This window comes from Moschus berezovskii, chromosome 6 (genome assembly GCF_049115385.1).
Source record: "Moschus berezovskii isolate FMDL1 chromosome 6, NW_MosBer_1.0, whole genome shotgun sequence".
NCBI classification, from domain to species: domain Eukaryota; kingdom Metazoa; phylum Chordata; class Mammalia; order Artiodactyla; family Moschidae; genus Moschus; species Moschus berezovskii.
The window spans coordinates 29264514-29277734 of NC_142465.1; the positions used below are offsets into that span (position 1 = coordinate 29264514).

At 38.3% G+C, this 13221-nt stretch overlaps 1 pseudogene; it reads left to right on the top strand.

The window, feature by feature from the left end:
* The first annotated feature begins 11659 nt into the window (after positions 1-11659).
* Positions 11660-12420, top strand: LOC129536862 (small ribosomal subunit protein uS17-like; annotated as a pseudogene).
* Positions 12421-13221: the final 801 nt, after the last annotated feature.

A 13221-nucleotide genomic window follows, 5' to 3' on the forward strand; every position in this document is an offset into this window, starting at 1 on the left:
TATCTTTGACAAAGGAGGCAAGTATATACAATGGAGAAAAGACAGCCTCTTCACTCAGTGGTGCTGGGAAAACTGGACAGCTATGTGTGAAAGAATGACAGAACACTTTCTAAAACCATACACAGAAATAAGTTCAAAATGAATTAAAGACTTAAATGTAAGGCAAGAAACTATAAAGCTCTTAGAGGGAAACATAGGCAGTACAATCTTTGACAAACTGCAGTAAGATTCTCTCTGACCTACCTTCCAGCTTGATGGAAATAAAAACAAAAATAAACAAAAGGGACCTAATAAAACTTAAAAGCTTTTGCACAACAAAGTAAACTAAACAAGATGAAAAGACAACCCTCAGAATGGGAGAAAATAACTGCAAATGAAACAACTGATAAAGGGTTAATCTCCAAAATATATAAGCAACTCATACAGCTCAAAATCAGAAAAGCAAAATCCCAATCAAAAAATGGGCAGAAGACCTAAAAGACATTTCTCCAAAGAAGATGTACAGATGACCAATAGACATATGAAAAGATGCTCAATATTACTCATTATTAGAGAAATGCAAATCAAAACTACAATGAGGTATTACCTCACACCAGTGAGAATGGCCATCATCAAAAAATCTACAAATAATAAATGCTGGAGAGGATGTGGAGAAAAGGGAACCCTCCTGCACTGTTAGCAGGAAAAAACTATATCAGTTTAAAAACTATATCAAAAACTATAACTTTCACTGATAAAAACTGTAAACTGATATAGCCATTATGGAAAACAGTATCAGTTCAGTTCAGTCGCTCAGTCGTGTTCGACTCTGTGACCCCATGAACCGCAGCACGTCAGGCCTCCCTGTCCATCACCAACTCCCAGAGTCCACCCAAACCCATGTCTATTGAGTCAGTGATGCCATCCAACCATCTCATCCTCTGTCGTCCCCGTCTCCTCCTGCCCTCAATCTTTCCCAGCATCAGGGTCTTTTCCAGTGAGTCAGCTCTTCTCATCAGGTGGCCAAAGTACTGGCATTTCAGCTTCAACATCAGTCCTTCCAATGAACACCCAGGACTGATCTTCTTTAGAATGGACTGGCTGGATCTCCTTGCAGTCCAAGGGACTCTCAAGAGTCTTCTCCGACACCACAGTTCAAAAGCATCAATTATTTGGCACTCAGCCTTCTTTATAGTCCAACTCTCACATCCATACATGACCACTGGAAAAACCAAAGCTTTGACTAGACGGACATTTGTTGGCAAAGTAATGTCTCTGCTTTTTAATATGCTGCCTAGGTTGGTCATAACTTTCCTTCCAAGGAGCAAGCGTCTTTTAATTTCATGGCTGCAATCACCATCTGCAGTGATTTTGGAGCCCAGAAAAATAAAGTCAGTATGAGATTCCTTAAAAAACTAGGATGAATCTACCATATGACCCAGCAATCCCATTACTGGGCATAAACCTTGAGAAAAACCACAATTCAAAAAGACACATGTACCCTAATGTTCACTGCAGCAATATTTACAATATTCAGGACATGGAAGCAAACTAGTTGTCCATCAACAGATGAATGGACAAAGAAGTTGTGGTACATATATACAATGGAATATTACTCAGCCATAAAAGGGATGAATTTGAGTCAGTTGTAGTGATGTGAATGAACCTAGAGCCTCTTATATAGTGTAAAGTAGGTCAGAAAGAGAAAAACAAGTATTACATGTTAATGCATATATACGGACACTACAAAAATGGTACTGATGAATCTAGTAGAGAACAGACTCGTGGACACAGCAAGGGACAAATTGAGAAAGTAGCATTGACCTATATACACTATTAGGTGGGAAGTTGCTAAATAACAAGGGAGTCCAGCCTAGTACTCTATGATGACGTAGAGGGGTGGGTTGGGAAAGGGGAGGGAGGCTCAGGAGGGAAGGGATATATAGTTATACAGATATATGTATAATTATGACTGATTCATATTCTTGTAAACCAGAAACCAACACAAAATTGAAAAGCAATTTTCCACCAAATAAAAAATAAATAAAATTTTTTAAAAATGTGGTCCCTGGACCAGCAGCATCAGCATCAGCTGGGACCTTGTTAAATTGCCCTCATGAGTTTGCAGTGAAGAAGATGAGTACACAATGGAAGACTGGGCAGCAGTAACAGCATCAAAGAACCAGGACGTGCAGTAGACTGAGGATTATTAGTTATTATTATTAATAAGAAAATTTTTCCAAGGCTCAGGCTTGACTCTTTCCAAGGCTGAGAATCTGTTTAAAACGAGACTTGAAGTACACTAAAAGCTCCTGTTTAATGAAACATCTCTAGCTCATTGTCTTGCCACTATGACTAAAGTTTCCATTTTGAATAAATTCAGTATCTCCAAAATCCCTGGTTAAAGTGTAAATACAGGTATTTATGCTCTGATATATACATTTGTGAAAAACATCATGCTCTGTAAAATTATGCACTAAAAATAATTTGGTTTATGAGAAAAATAAGATTAGGACACACTAGGAAGAAGGCAATGGCAAGCCACTCCAGTACTCTTGCCTAGAAAATCCCATGGATGGAGGAGCCTGGTAGGCTGCAGTCTGTAGGGTCGCTAAGGGTCGGACACGACTGAGCGACTTCACTTTCACTTTTCACTTTCCATTTTCACACATTGGAGAAGGAAATGGCAACCCACTCCAGTGTTCTTGCCTGGAGAATCCCAGGGAAGGGGGAGCCTGGTGGGCTTCCGTCTATGGGGTCACACAGAGTCGGACACGACTGAAGTGACTTAGCAGCAGCAGCAGCAGCAGTTAAAATGTATGCCACTTTGGAACCAGAGCACAAAAGAAAAACAGTAATTGGCACCACACAAAGAGCTTAAATAGTCCAAGCAGACAGCCATGGCCAGAAGATGCCTCAGGGAATATTTAAAATAAACAGAGTAGAAATGCAAATTTGTGAGTACTGATATAATGTGGATGAAGTAGACCTTGCCAATGGGATTGACTTTAAGTTGGGTACAGAAAGATATTAAACCTGCCAGAATCTAAAAGCCTTACGTCTCGGGGTGTGCCTTCTGGAAAATGATTCCTGAGTACTAGCACTCATTTTTAGGTTTTTTTATTTTTTAGGAGTTCAAAGAGCTCTTGCCCGTGCAGCAGCTGAACTGAAGACTTTTCTCTGTCCAATTGTTACTTCTGTGACCTCCACTTTACTAGAAAAATCAGGTATGGAAAATTGAGAATGACAATTTCTACTTAAACTGAAATCATTCATTTTTTTAACAATAATTAGCTACTCTGCATTATAGAAACAGAAATTGTGGTAAAGGGACAAAATGTTTCTTTGGGAGGAGAGAAGAAATAGCTTAAGCTAAAAATAAATATAGAGTGTTTCATATGAGGTCATTATCAGCTTAAAACAGAGAGCAGGCCTTGAAGAAATCAGGGAGGTAAGTATAGCAAACAGAAGGCAGTAAAAGGATGATTCTGAGAACATCAAACATTAAAGAACTTCAAACAGTTCTAGCATAGACATACAACAAAAGGAAAGTTGGAGCTATCAAAAACTCAGGCACTAAGAATACCCTACATTCATCAAAAAAATAGAAAAAGAAAACCTTCCCTACTCAATCTACGAAGCAAACATTACCCTGATACAAAAACCAGACATCACAAAAATAAAGCCACAATTCAAAATGGTTGCACTATGGTTACATCTCAGGCTTTCTGCAACTATCAAGTGGTGGTTATGGAAACCATGGCCCTCAGGATCAATATCTAAAACACAGCCATCACCTATTCCACATGTATTCTCTTTAAGGATTTTTTCTTAATTTTTCTTAATCAATCCTGCTGTTGTTGCTGTTTCTTAGCAAAACTAGAAAAAACAAAACTGCAAACATTGAATATAGCATTTTAGAAATTAAGATATTTAAAACCTTCAATCTATAGGAAAGGGAAAATCACAATATGAAAGGCAAATATATAGTAAGGGTTTAAGGCCACTTAAATAAAACAGTATGGATTAAAAACAATTAAACTATAAAACAATTTTAACTACAATTAACAGTAAAAGGATAAGCAGGAAGATGTAAAACAAGTCATCAAAATTGAAAAATGTGGGGAAGGGGAGTATAAAAATGTAGATCTTTTAGAATGTGTGTGAACTTGTATATCTATTAGCTTAAAGCAAATCAATATAGTTATGGATCAACATACTTGAACTACGTAGTAAGCACAAGTCAAAAGCATACAATAAATTCAAAAAAAATAAAAAGAAAGGAACTCAAGCATACTACAAAAGAAAATCATCAAACCATAAAAGGAGAAACAAAAAGTAGAAATAAACAAACAAAAAAAAAAACTACAGAAACAACTGGAAAGTAAGGATTAAAATGGCAATAAGTACATATCTATCAATAATTACTTTAAGTGTCAATGGACTAAATGCTTCAATCAAAAGACACAGAGTGGCAGACTAGATTAAAAAACAAACAACAAACATGAATCTGCACTGTGCTGTCGATAAAAGACTCACTTCAGGGTGAAGGACACACACAGACTGAAGGTAAGAGGAATGGAAAAAGATATTTCATGTAAACGGAGACAACAGGAAGGCAGGGGTAGTAATACTCACATCATAAAAAATAAAAGGCCACAAAGAGAGACAAAGACGGGCATTATATAATGATAAAGGGATTAACACAAGAAGAGGCTATTATACTCGTTAACATATACACCCAATATAGGAGCACCTAAATATATAAAGCAAATACTTAAAGACATAAAGGGAGAAATTGACAATAATACAATAATAGTAGGAGACTTTAACACTTCACTGTAATCAATGCACAGTTCATCCAGACAGAAGATGAAAAAGGCAACAGAGGTCCTAAATGACACAATTTAGATACAATAAACCTGTTGGATTTAATTGATATCTATAGGACACTATATCCAAAAAAATCCAGAATACACATTCTTTTCCAGAATGCATGGGGCATTCTCTAGGACAGACCACACATTAAGTCAGAAAACAAGCCTCAACAAATTCAAGAGGATTGAAATTACTTCAAGGATCTTTTCTGACCACAGTGGTATAGAACTAGAAATAACCACAGAAAGAAAAATGGGAAAATAACAAACAGATGGAGACTAAACAACATGCTACTAAAAAACCCATGAGTCAACAATGAAATCAAAGAAGAAATTAGAAAATGCCTTGAGGAAAAGGAAAATGAAAACACAACTTTACAAAATCTACAATAAAAGTAGGAGCTGCTTGTATACTTTGGAGATTAATTCTTTGTCAGCTGTTTCATTTGCTATTAATTTCTCCCATTCTGAAGGCTGTCTTTTCACCTTGCTTAGAGTTTCCTTTGCTGTGCAGAAGCTTTTAACTTTAATTAGGTCCCATTGTTTATTTTTGCTTTTATTTCCAATATTCTGGGAGGTGGGTCATGGAGGATCCTGCTGTGATTTATGTCGGAGAGTGTTTTGCCTATGTTCTCCTCTAGGAGTTTTATAGTTTCTGGTCTTACATTTAGATCTTTAATCCATTTTGAGTTTATTTTTGTGTATGGTGTTAGGAAGTGTTCTAGTTTCATTCTTTTACAAGTGGTTGACCAGTTTTCCCAGCACCACTTGTTAAAGATACTGTCTTTTCTCCATTTTATATTCTTGCCTCCTTTGTCAAAGATAAGTTGTCCATAAGTGCGTGGATTTATCTCTGGGCTTTCTATTTTGTTCCATTGATCTATATTTCTGACCCAATCAAGAAATGGGCCAACTATGGAGAACAGTGTGGAGATTCCTCAAAAAACTGGAAATAGAACTGCCATATGATCCAGCAATCACACTCCTGGGCATACACACTGAGGAAGCCAGAATTGAAAGACACACATGTACTCCAATGTTCATCGCAGCACTGTTCATAATAGTGAGGACATGGAAGTAACTTAGATGTCCATCTGCAGACGAATGGATAAGAAAGCTTTGGTACATATACACAATGGAGTATTACTCAGCCATTAAAAAGAATACATTTGAATCAGTTCTCATGAGGTGGATGAAACTGAAGCCTATTATACAGAGTGAAGTAAGCCAGAAAGAAAAACACCAATACAGTATACTAACTCATATACACGGAATTTAGAAAGATGGTAATGATAACCCTGTATACAAGACAGCAAAAGAGACACAGATGTATAGAACAGTCTTTGGGACTCTGTGGGAGAGGGAGAGGGCAGGATGATTTGGGAGAATGGCACTGAAACATGTATATTATCATATGTGAAACAAATCACCAGTCCAGGTTCGATGCATGATACAGGATGCTCGGGGCTGGTGCATGGGGATGACCCAGAGGGAGGATAAGGGGAGGAGGGAGGTGGGAGGGGGGTTCAGGAAGGGGAACTCATGTACACCCGGGGCGGATTCATGTCAATGTATGGCAAAACCAACCAATATAATATTGTAAAATAATTAGCCTCCAATAAAATAAAAAAAATAAACTGAAAACTTAAAAAAAAAAATGGGCCAAAGAACTAAACAGACATTTCTCCAAAGAAGACATAAAGATGGCTAACAAACACATGAAAAAAGGCTCAACATCCCTCATAATCAGAGAAATACAAATCAAAACCACAATGAGACCATTTCACACCAGTCAGAATGGCTGCTATCCAAAAGTCTACATGCAATAAATGCTGGAGAGGGTGTGGAGAAAAGGGAACCCTCTTACACTGTTGGTGGGAATGCAAACTAGTACAGCCACTATGGAGAACAGTGTGGAGATTCCTCAAAAAACTGGAAATAGAACTGCCATATGATCCAGCAATCACACTCCTGGGCATACACACCAAGGCAACCAGAATTGAAAGAGACACATGTACTCCAATGTTCATCGCAGCACTGTTTATAATAGCAAGGACATGGAAGCAACCTAGATGTCCATCTGCAGACGAATGGATAAGAAAGCTTTGGTACATATACACAATGGAGTATTACTCAGCCATTAAAAAGAATGCATTTGAATCAGTTCTAATGAGGTGGATGAAACTGGAGCCAATACAGTATACTAATGCATATATATGGAATTTAGAAAGATGGAAATGATAACCCTGTATCAGTTCAGTTCAGTTCAGTCGCTCAGTCGTGTCCGACTCTCTGCGACCCCATGTATCACAGCACGCCAGGCCTCCCTGTCCATGTATACGAGACAGCAAAAGAGACACAGATGTATAGAATAGTCTTTTGGACTCTGTGGGAGAGGACGAGGGTGGGATGATTTGGGAGAATGGCATTGAAACATGTATATTATCATATGTGAAACGAATCACCAGTCCAGGTTCGACGCATGATACAGGATGATCGGGGCTGGTGCACAGGGATGACCCAGAGCGAGGATAAGGGGAGGAGGGAGGTAGGAGGGGGGGTTCAGGAAGGGGAACTCATGTACCCTGGGGCGGATTCATGTCAATGTATGGCAAAACCAACCAATATAATATTATAAAAAAAAAAAGAATCAGTCGCATTTTACTCAGATCATCTCTAAACATAAAATCCTGGAGACAGGATGAGTATTGTCCTATTGACTAACACATAAATCACTATCACCTCAAAGTGATTACACTGTTAACAGTAAGCCCTATATTGCTTTACTTACCCAAAAATGAAAAAAACAAAAAATTAAAAACTTCTGTTTCTAGCAAAAAAAAACAAAAGTAGTTCTAAGAGGGAAGTTCATAACAATACAGGCCTTCCTCAGAAAAAAAGAAAAGAAAAACAAAAAGAAAAATCTCAAATAAACAACCTAACTTAGAACAAAGAACTAGCAAAAGAACAAACAAAACCCAAAGTCAGTGGAAGGAATGAAACAATAAAAATCAAAAATAAAATAAATAAATAAGATTTTTAAAAAATAGAAAAAAAATCAATAAAACTAACAGTTGAATTTTTGATAAGATAAACAATCAACAAACCTCTAACCTGGCTCACTAAGAAAAGAGAGAACACAAATAAACAAAATAAAAAATGAAAGAGGAGAAATAACAACTGATACTACAGAAATACAAAAAAAATCTTAAGTGAATATATGAACAATTATATGACAACCAATTGGACAACTGAGAAGAAATGGACAAATTCTAAAACATTCAGCCTACAAAAATTGAGTCAAGATGAAACATAATTTGGACAGATCACTGGAAGTGACATAGAATCTGTAATTTTTAAAACTCCCTGCAAACAAAAGTCCAAGACAGGATTGCTTTACTGGAAAGTTCTACAAAACTTCAAAGAAGAATTTACACCTATCCTTCTCAAACTATTTCAAAACTTCAAGAGGAAGGAAAACTCCCAAACTCATCCTGTGAGGCCACCATCACCTTAATACCAAAACCAGAAAAAAATACAAATAAAGCTATAGGTCAATATCTTTCATGAATATAAATGCAAAAATCCTCAACAAAATATTAGCAAACCAAATCCAATAATGCTTAAAAAGGATCATAAACCATGATCAAGTTGGACTCATTCCACGGTCACAAGGATGGTTTGACATATGCAAATCAATCAATGTGATACATCACACTAACAAAAGGAAAGACAAAAATCACATGGTCATCTCAAGACGCAGAGAAAAACATTTGACAAAATTCAACATTCATTTATGATTAAAATCTCTCACCAACATGAGTATAGAGAACTTAATATAACCAACAGTGAATAGCCGACTCATTGGAAAAGACCCTCATGCTGGGAAAGATTGAGGGAAGAAGGAGAAGAGGGCATCAGAGGATGAGATAGATGGATGGCATCACCAATGCAGTGGACATGAACTTGGGCAAACTCTGGGAGATGCTGAGGGACAGGGAGGCCTAGTGTGCTACAGTACATGGGGTCTCAAACAGTTGGACACGACTGGGTGACTGAACAACAGCAACAACTTAGGCCATTTACAACAAACCCACAGCCAATATAATACTCAACAGTGAAAAGCTGAAAGCCTTCCTACTAAATTCAGGAACAAGAGATGTCCACCTTACCTCTTCTATACAGCTTAGTGCTGGAAGTCTTAGCCACAACAATCAGACAAGAAAAGAAATAAAGGTATACAAACTGGAAGGGAAGAGGTAAAACTGTCACTGTTTGCAGATGACATGATACTCTGTATGGAGAAACCTAAAGTTTCCACCAAAACCTGTTAAGAACAAATAAATGAAGTCAGCAAGGAGAGAGGATACAGGATTAATATACACAAATATGTTGTATTTCTTTACATTAATGATGAGACATCAGAAAGAGAAAATTTTTAAAAATCCTGCTTAAAATCATCTCAAAAAAATAAAATACCTAGGAATAAACTTAACCATGGGGGTGAAAGACCTATGCACTGAAAACTGTAAAGCACTGATAAAGGAAACTAAAAATTATTCAAAGAAATGGGAAGTTATCCCATGCTCTTGGATTAGAAGAATTAATATTGTTAAAATGGCTATACTATTCAAAGCAATCTATAGATTTAACGCAATCTCTATCAAAACACCCATGACATCTTTCACAGAACTAAATAATCCTAAATTTTATATGAAACCACAAAAGACCCAGAATTGACAAAACAATTATTCACAATAGCCAGAGAGTAGAAACAATCCAAATGTCGTTCAACTTATGAATGGAAAATGTTGTGTAATTAGATAGTGGTCGTAGTTGCACACTTACACTAACAACCACAGAACTGTACACTTTAAAATGGTGAATTTTGTGGCATGTAAATTATTGAGATTTTCAAAAAAGGGATACCCAAGAGCTTCAGCCAGTTCTTACTTTAACTCATTTCAACCTGGACTTGTCAACTTCCAGAGATCAGGCCCTTGAAAATAAGTGAATGCCTAAAAAAGTACCTACTTTCTGTCTCACCAGCTGCTGCCAGTTTTCAGACCCAAAGAATACAAGAGAGCTGTTGATTCTAACCCCAAAATAACTTAATATCAGTGTTCCATTCAGAACTTCAAGACCTGTTGATTCCGTTCAAGTCTTTCAGTAATCCTCAGTCACTAGAAATAAAAGCTTGGAATATCTAGATCAAGAATGCCCAACTGAGTGTTAACTCCTTTACATTCTGAATTTGTACCAGTTACAATGACTTTTTAAGTACCAGAAATCTGTTTTAACAATACAGAGATGTAACATCTTATATGTTTGGAGGAAGAGTGACTAGCATAGGGTTTTTCAAGTCAGAGGCTGAATAATACAAAGGCCAGCATCTTTCCATTCTTCTCCAGATTTCATCCCCAGGGATCATTTTCTCAGACTTGAGAACATCTGAAAGAAGAAAAGGGACTATGTTTTCTTTTTTTTTTTTTTTTTAAGATTTAAGGAACCTTTTCCAGAAGTTCTCAGTGGCTTTTCTTCACATCTCATTGATCAAAACTGCAACACATTTCTGTGCCTTAAGAATTCATAGGAAGAGGGACTGGAATTGTATTTTAGCTTAGCTCAAACAGGATGCAACTTTGAACTCAGGACAGATTCACCCGATTAGAACATGGTTAGGCAATAAAGAGTAAACACCTGGACCTAAACAGGTCTATGTCAGCAAGAGAAAAACTAAAAATGAATGCAGGATAGGTATCCAAAAGTGCCTATTATGGGGATACAACGTCTGTGATCCACTTATCATGCATTCTCATTAAAGTAAAACTTTCCAGTTTGACAAAGTCCTGCCCATTGACACAAAAGTCACAGTCAGTTTTTACACTGCCTCATATAACAATGGCAAGCCACTCCAGTACTCTTGCCTAGAAAATCCCATGGATGGAGGAGCCTGGTAGGATGCAGTCCGTGGGGTCGCTAAGGGTCGGACATGACTGAGCGATTTCACTTTCACTTTTCACTTTCACACACTGGAGAAGGAAATGGCAACCCACTCCAGTGTTCTTGCCTGGAGAATCCCAGGGACAGGGGAGCCTGGTGGGCTTCCGTCTATGGGGGTCACAGAGAGTCAGACACGACTGAAGTGACTTAGCAGCTATAACATTATGACTTGGCAAGCAATACTTATCAGACATTTAAGGAAAATCTGAAACATGGAAACAAAAGATCATGATAAAGATTTCTCGTTTCAATCATGATCTAATAACTGATATTGAACACAAGACCTTCCACAATATAACAACTGTTTTTAGACACTGGTAAATAGGAAACATAGAATTCTGATCCTTAATAAAAAGTAAACAAATGAACAAGCTTCATGATCACCACAGCTTTCTGTGTGTACGCACTTTTCAGACTATAGCACAGGGAAGGGCCAAACAAAGGATGGTGGTGTCACTGAGCTGAGGTGACGCAGATCAGATATCGGGGAGAAGAAAGCTGAACAAAGAATTGTGCACAGGAAAGGACTCCAGGAGACTAGGCAAAGAACAGCTATTAGAGAACTTCTAGGGAACTATAATCTGAACAATGACCAGAGATTGCACAGGGATGGGAGATGTTAGTGTTTCAACCAACCACAGTGTAGAGATCTCATTAACCATCCCAGTAATTTAGTAGACACTGTAGAAAGGCTAAGTCTTAGTAGTAGGGAAAATCTAGTACTACAGCAGCATTATTCAAAAGAAATATAAGATATCACAAACATAAAATTTCTACCTTTTTTTCAAGTAACCAGGAAGATGGTGGACCTTTAGACAAAGTGTGCCTACCAAAAGCAACCTGCTGCTGCTGCTAAGTCACTTCAGTCGTGTCTGACTCTGTGCGACCCCATAGACGGCAGTCCACCAGGCTTCCCTGTCCCTGGGATTCTCCAGGCAAGAACACTGGAGTGGGTTGCCATTTCCTTCTCCAATGCATGAAAGTGAAAGTGAAGTTGATCAGTCGTATCCGACTCTTCATGACCCCATGGACGGCAGCCTACTAGGCTCCTCCGCCCATGGGATTTTCCAGGCAAGAGTACTGGAGGGGGTGCCATCGCCTTCTCTAACCAAAAGCAACCTACCAACTTTCAAAATAAGAAGAGGGTCCTGCTTAGAAAAAGTGGCAACAAGAAGCTCCCATGATACTACCAGAATGTTGGTCTGGGCTTTGAGACACTGAAGGAGGCCATCAAAGGCACCTACATTGACAAGAAACACCCTTTAACTGGTAATGTCTCCATCCAAGGGCAGCTCCTGTCTGGGATGGTGACCAAGATAAAGATACAGGGGACCATTGTCATGTGGAGACTACCTTCACTGCATATGAAAGTACAACTGCTTCCAGAAATGCCACTAGAACATGTCTCTGTACCTTTTCCTCTGCTTCAGGGACATCTGCATTGGGGATATTGTCACAGTGGGCAAGTGTGGGTCCCTTGCACTTGCAAGGGACAGTAAGCTTCAATGTGCTCAAGGTCACCAAGGCTGCTGGCTCCAAGGAACAGTTCCAGAAGTTCTGAGACTGGATCCCTACTCACTGCCCCAAACAAAATAAAGTTATTTCCCCGATAGGTAGATAAATAAATAAAATTTCCTAGTAAACTCTTGAAAAAAGTAAAAATGAACAGATAAAATTGTTAATAAAATATTTTACTTAACATAGCATATCCCAAATATTGTCATTTTAACATGTACTCAACATAGAATATGAGATATTTTACAATTTTTTCATACTAAGCCTTGAAATGCAGTGTTCATTTTTCATTTACAGCACACTTCCGTTTGGACTAGTCACACTTCAAGGGCTTAACAGCTAAACATGGCTAGTGAATTTCATATAGGAAAGTGGTGCCTTAGAGTAAAGGTTACTCTCAGTTCAGTTCAGTTCAGTCACTCAGTCGGGTCCAACTCTTTGCGACCCCATGAATCACAGCATGCCAGGCCTCCCTGTCCATCACCAACTCCCAAAGTTCACTCAAACGCATGTCCATCAAGTCGGTGATACCATCCAGCCATCTCATTCTCTGTCGTCCCCTTCTCCTCCTGCCCCCAATCCTTCCCAGCATCAGAGTCTTTTCCAGTGAGTCAACTCATCGCATGAGGTGGCCAAAGTATTGGAGTTTCAGCTTTAGCATCAGTCCTTCCAATGAACACCTAGGATTGATCTCCTTTAGAATGGACTGGTTGGATCTCCTTGCAGTCCAAGGGACTCTCAAGAGTCTTCTACAGCACCACAGTTCAAAAGCATCAATTCTTCAGCAATCAGCTTTCTTCACAGTCCAACTCTCACATCCATACACGACCACAGGAAAAACCATAGC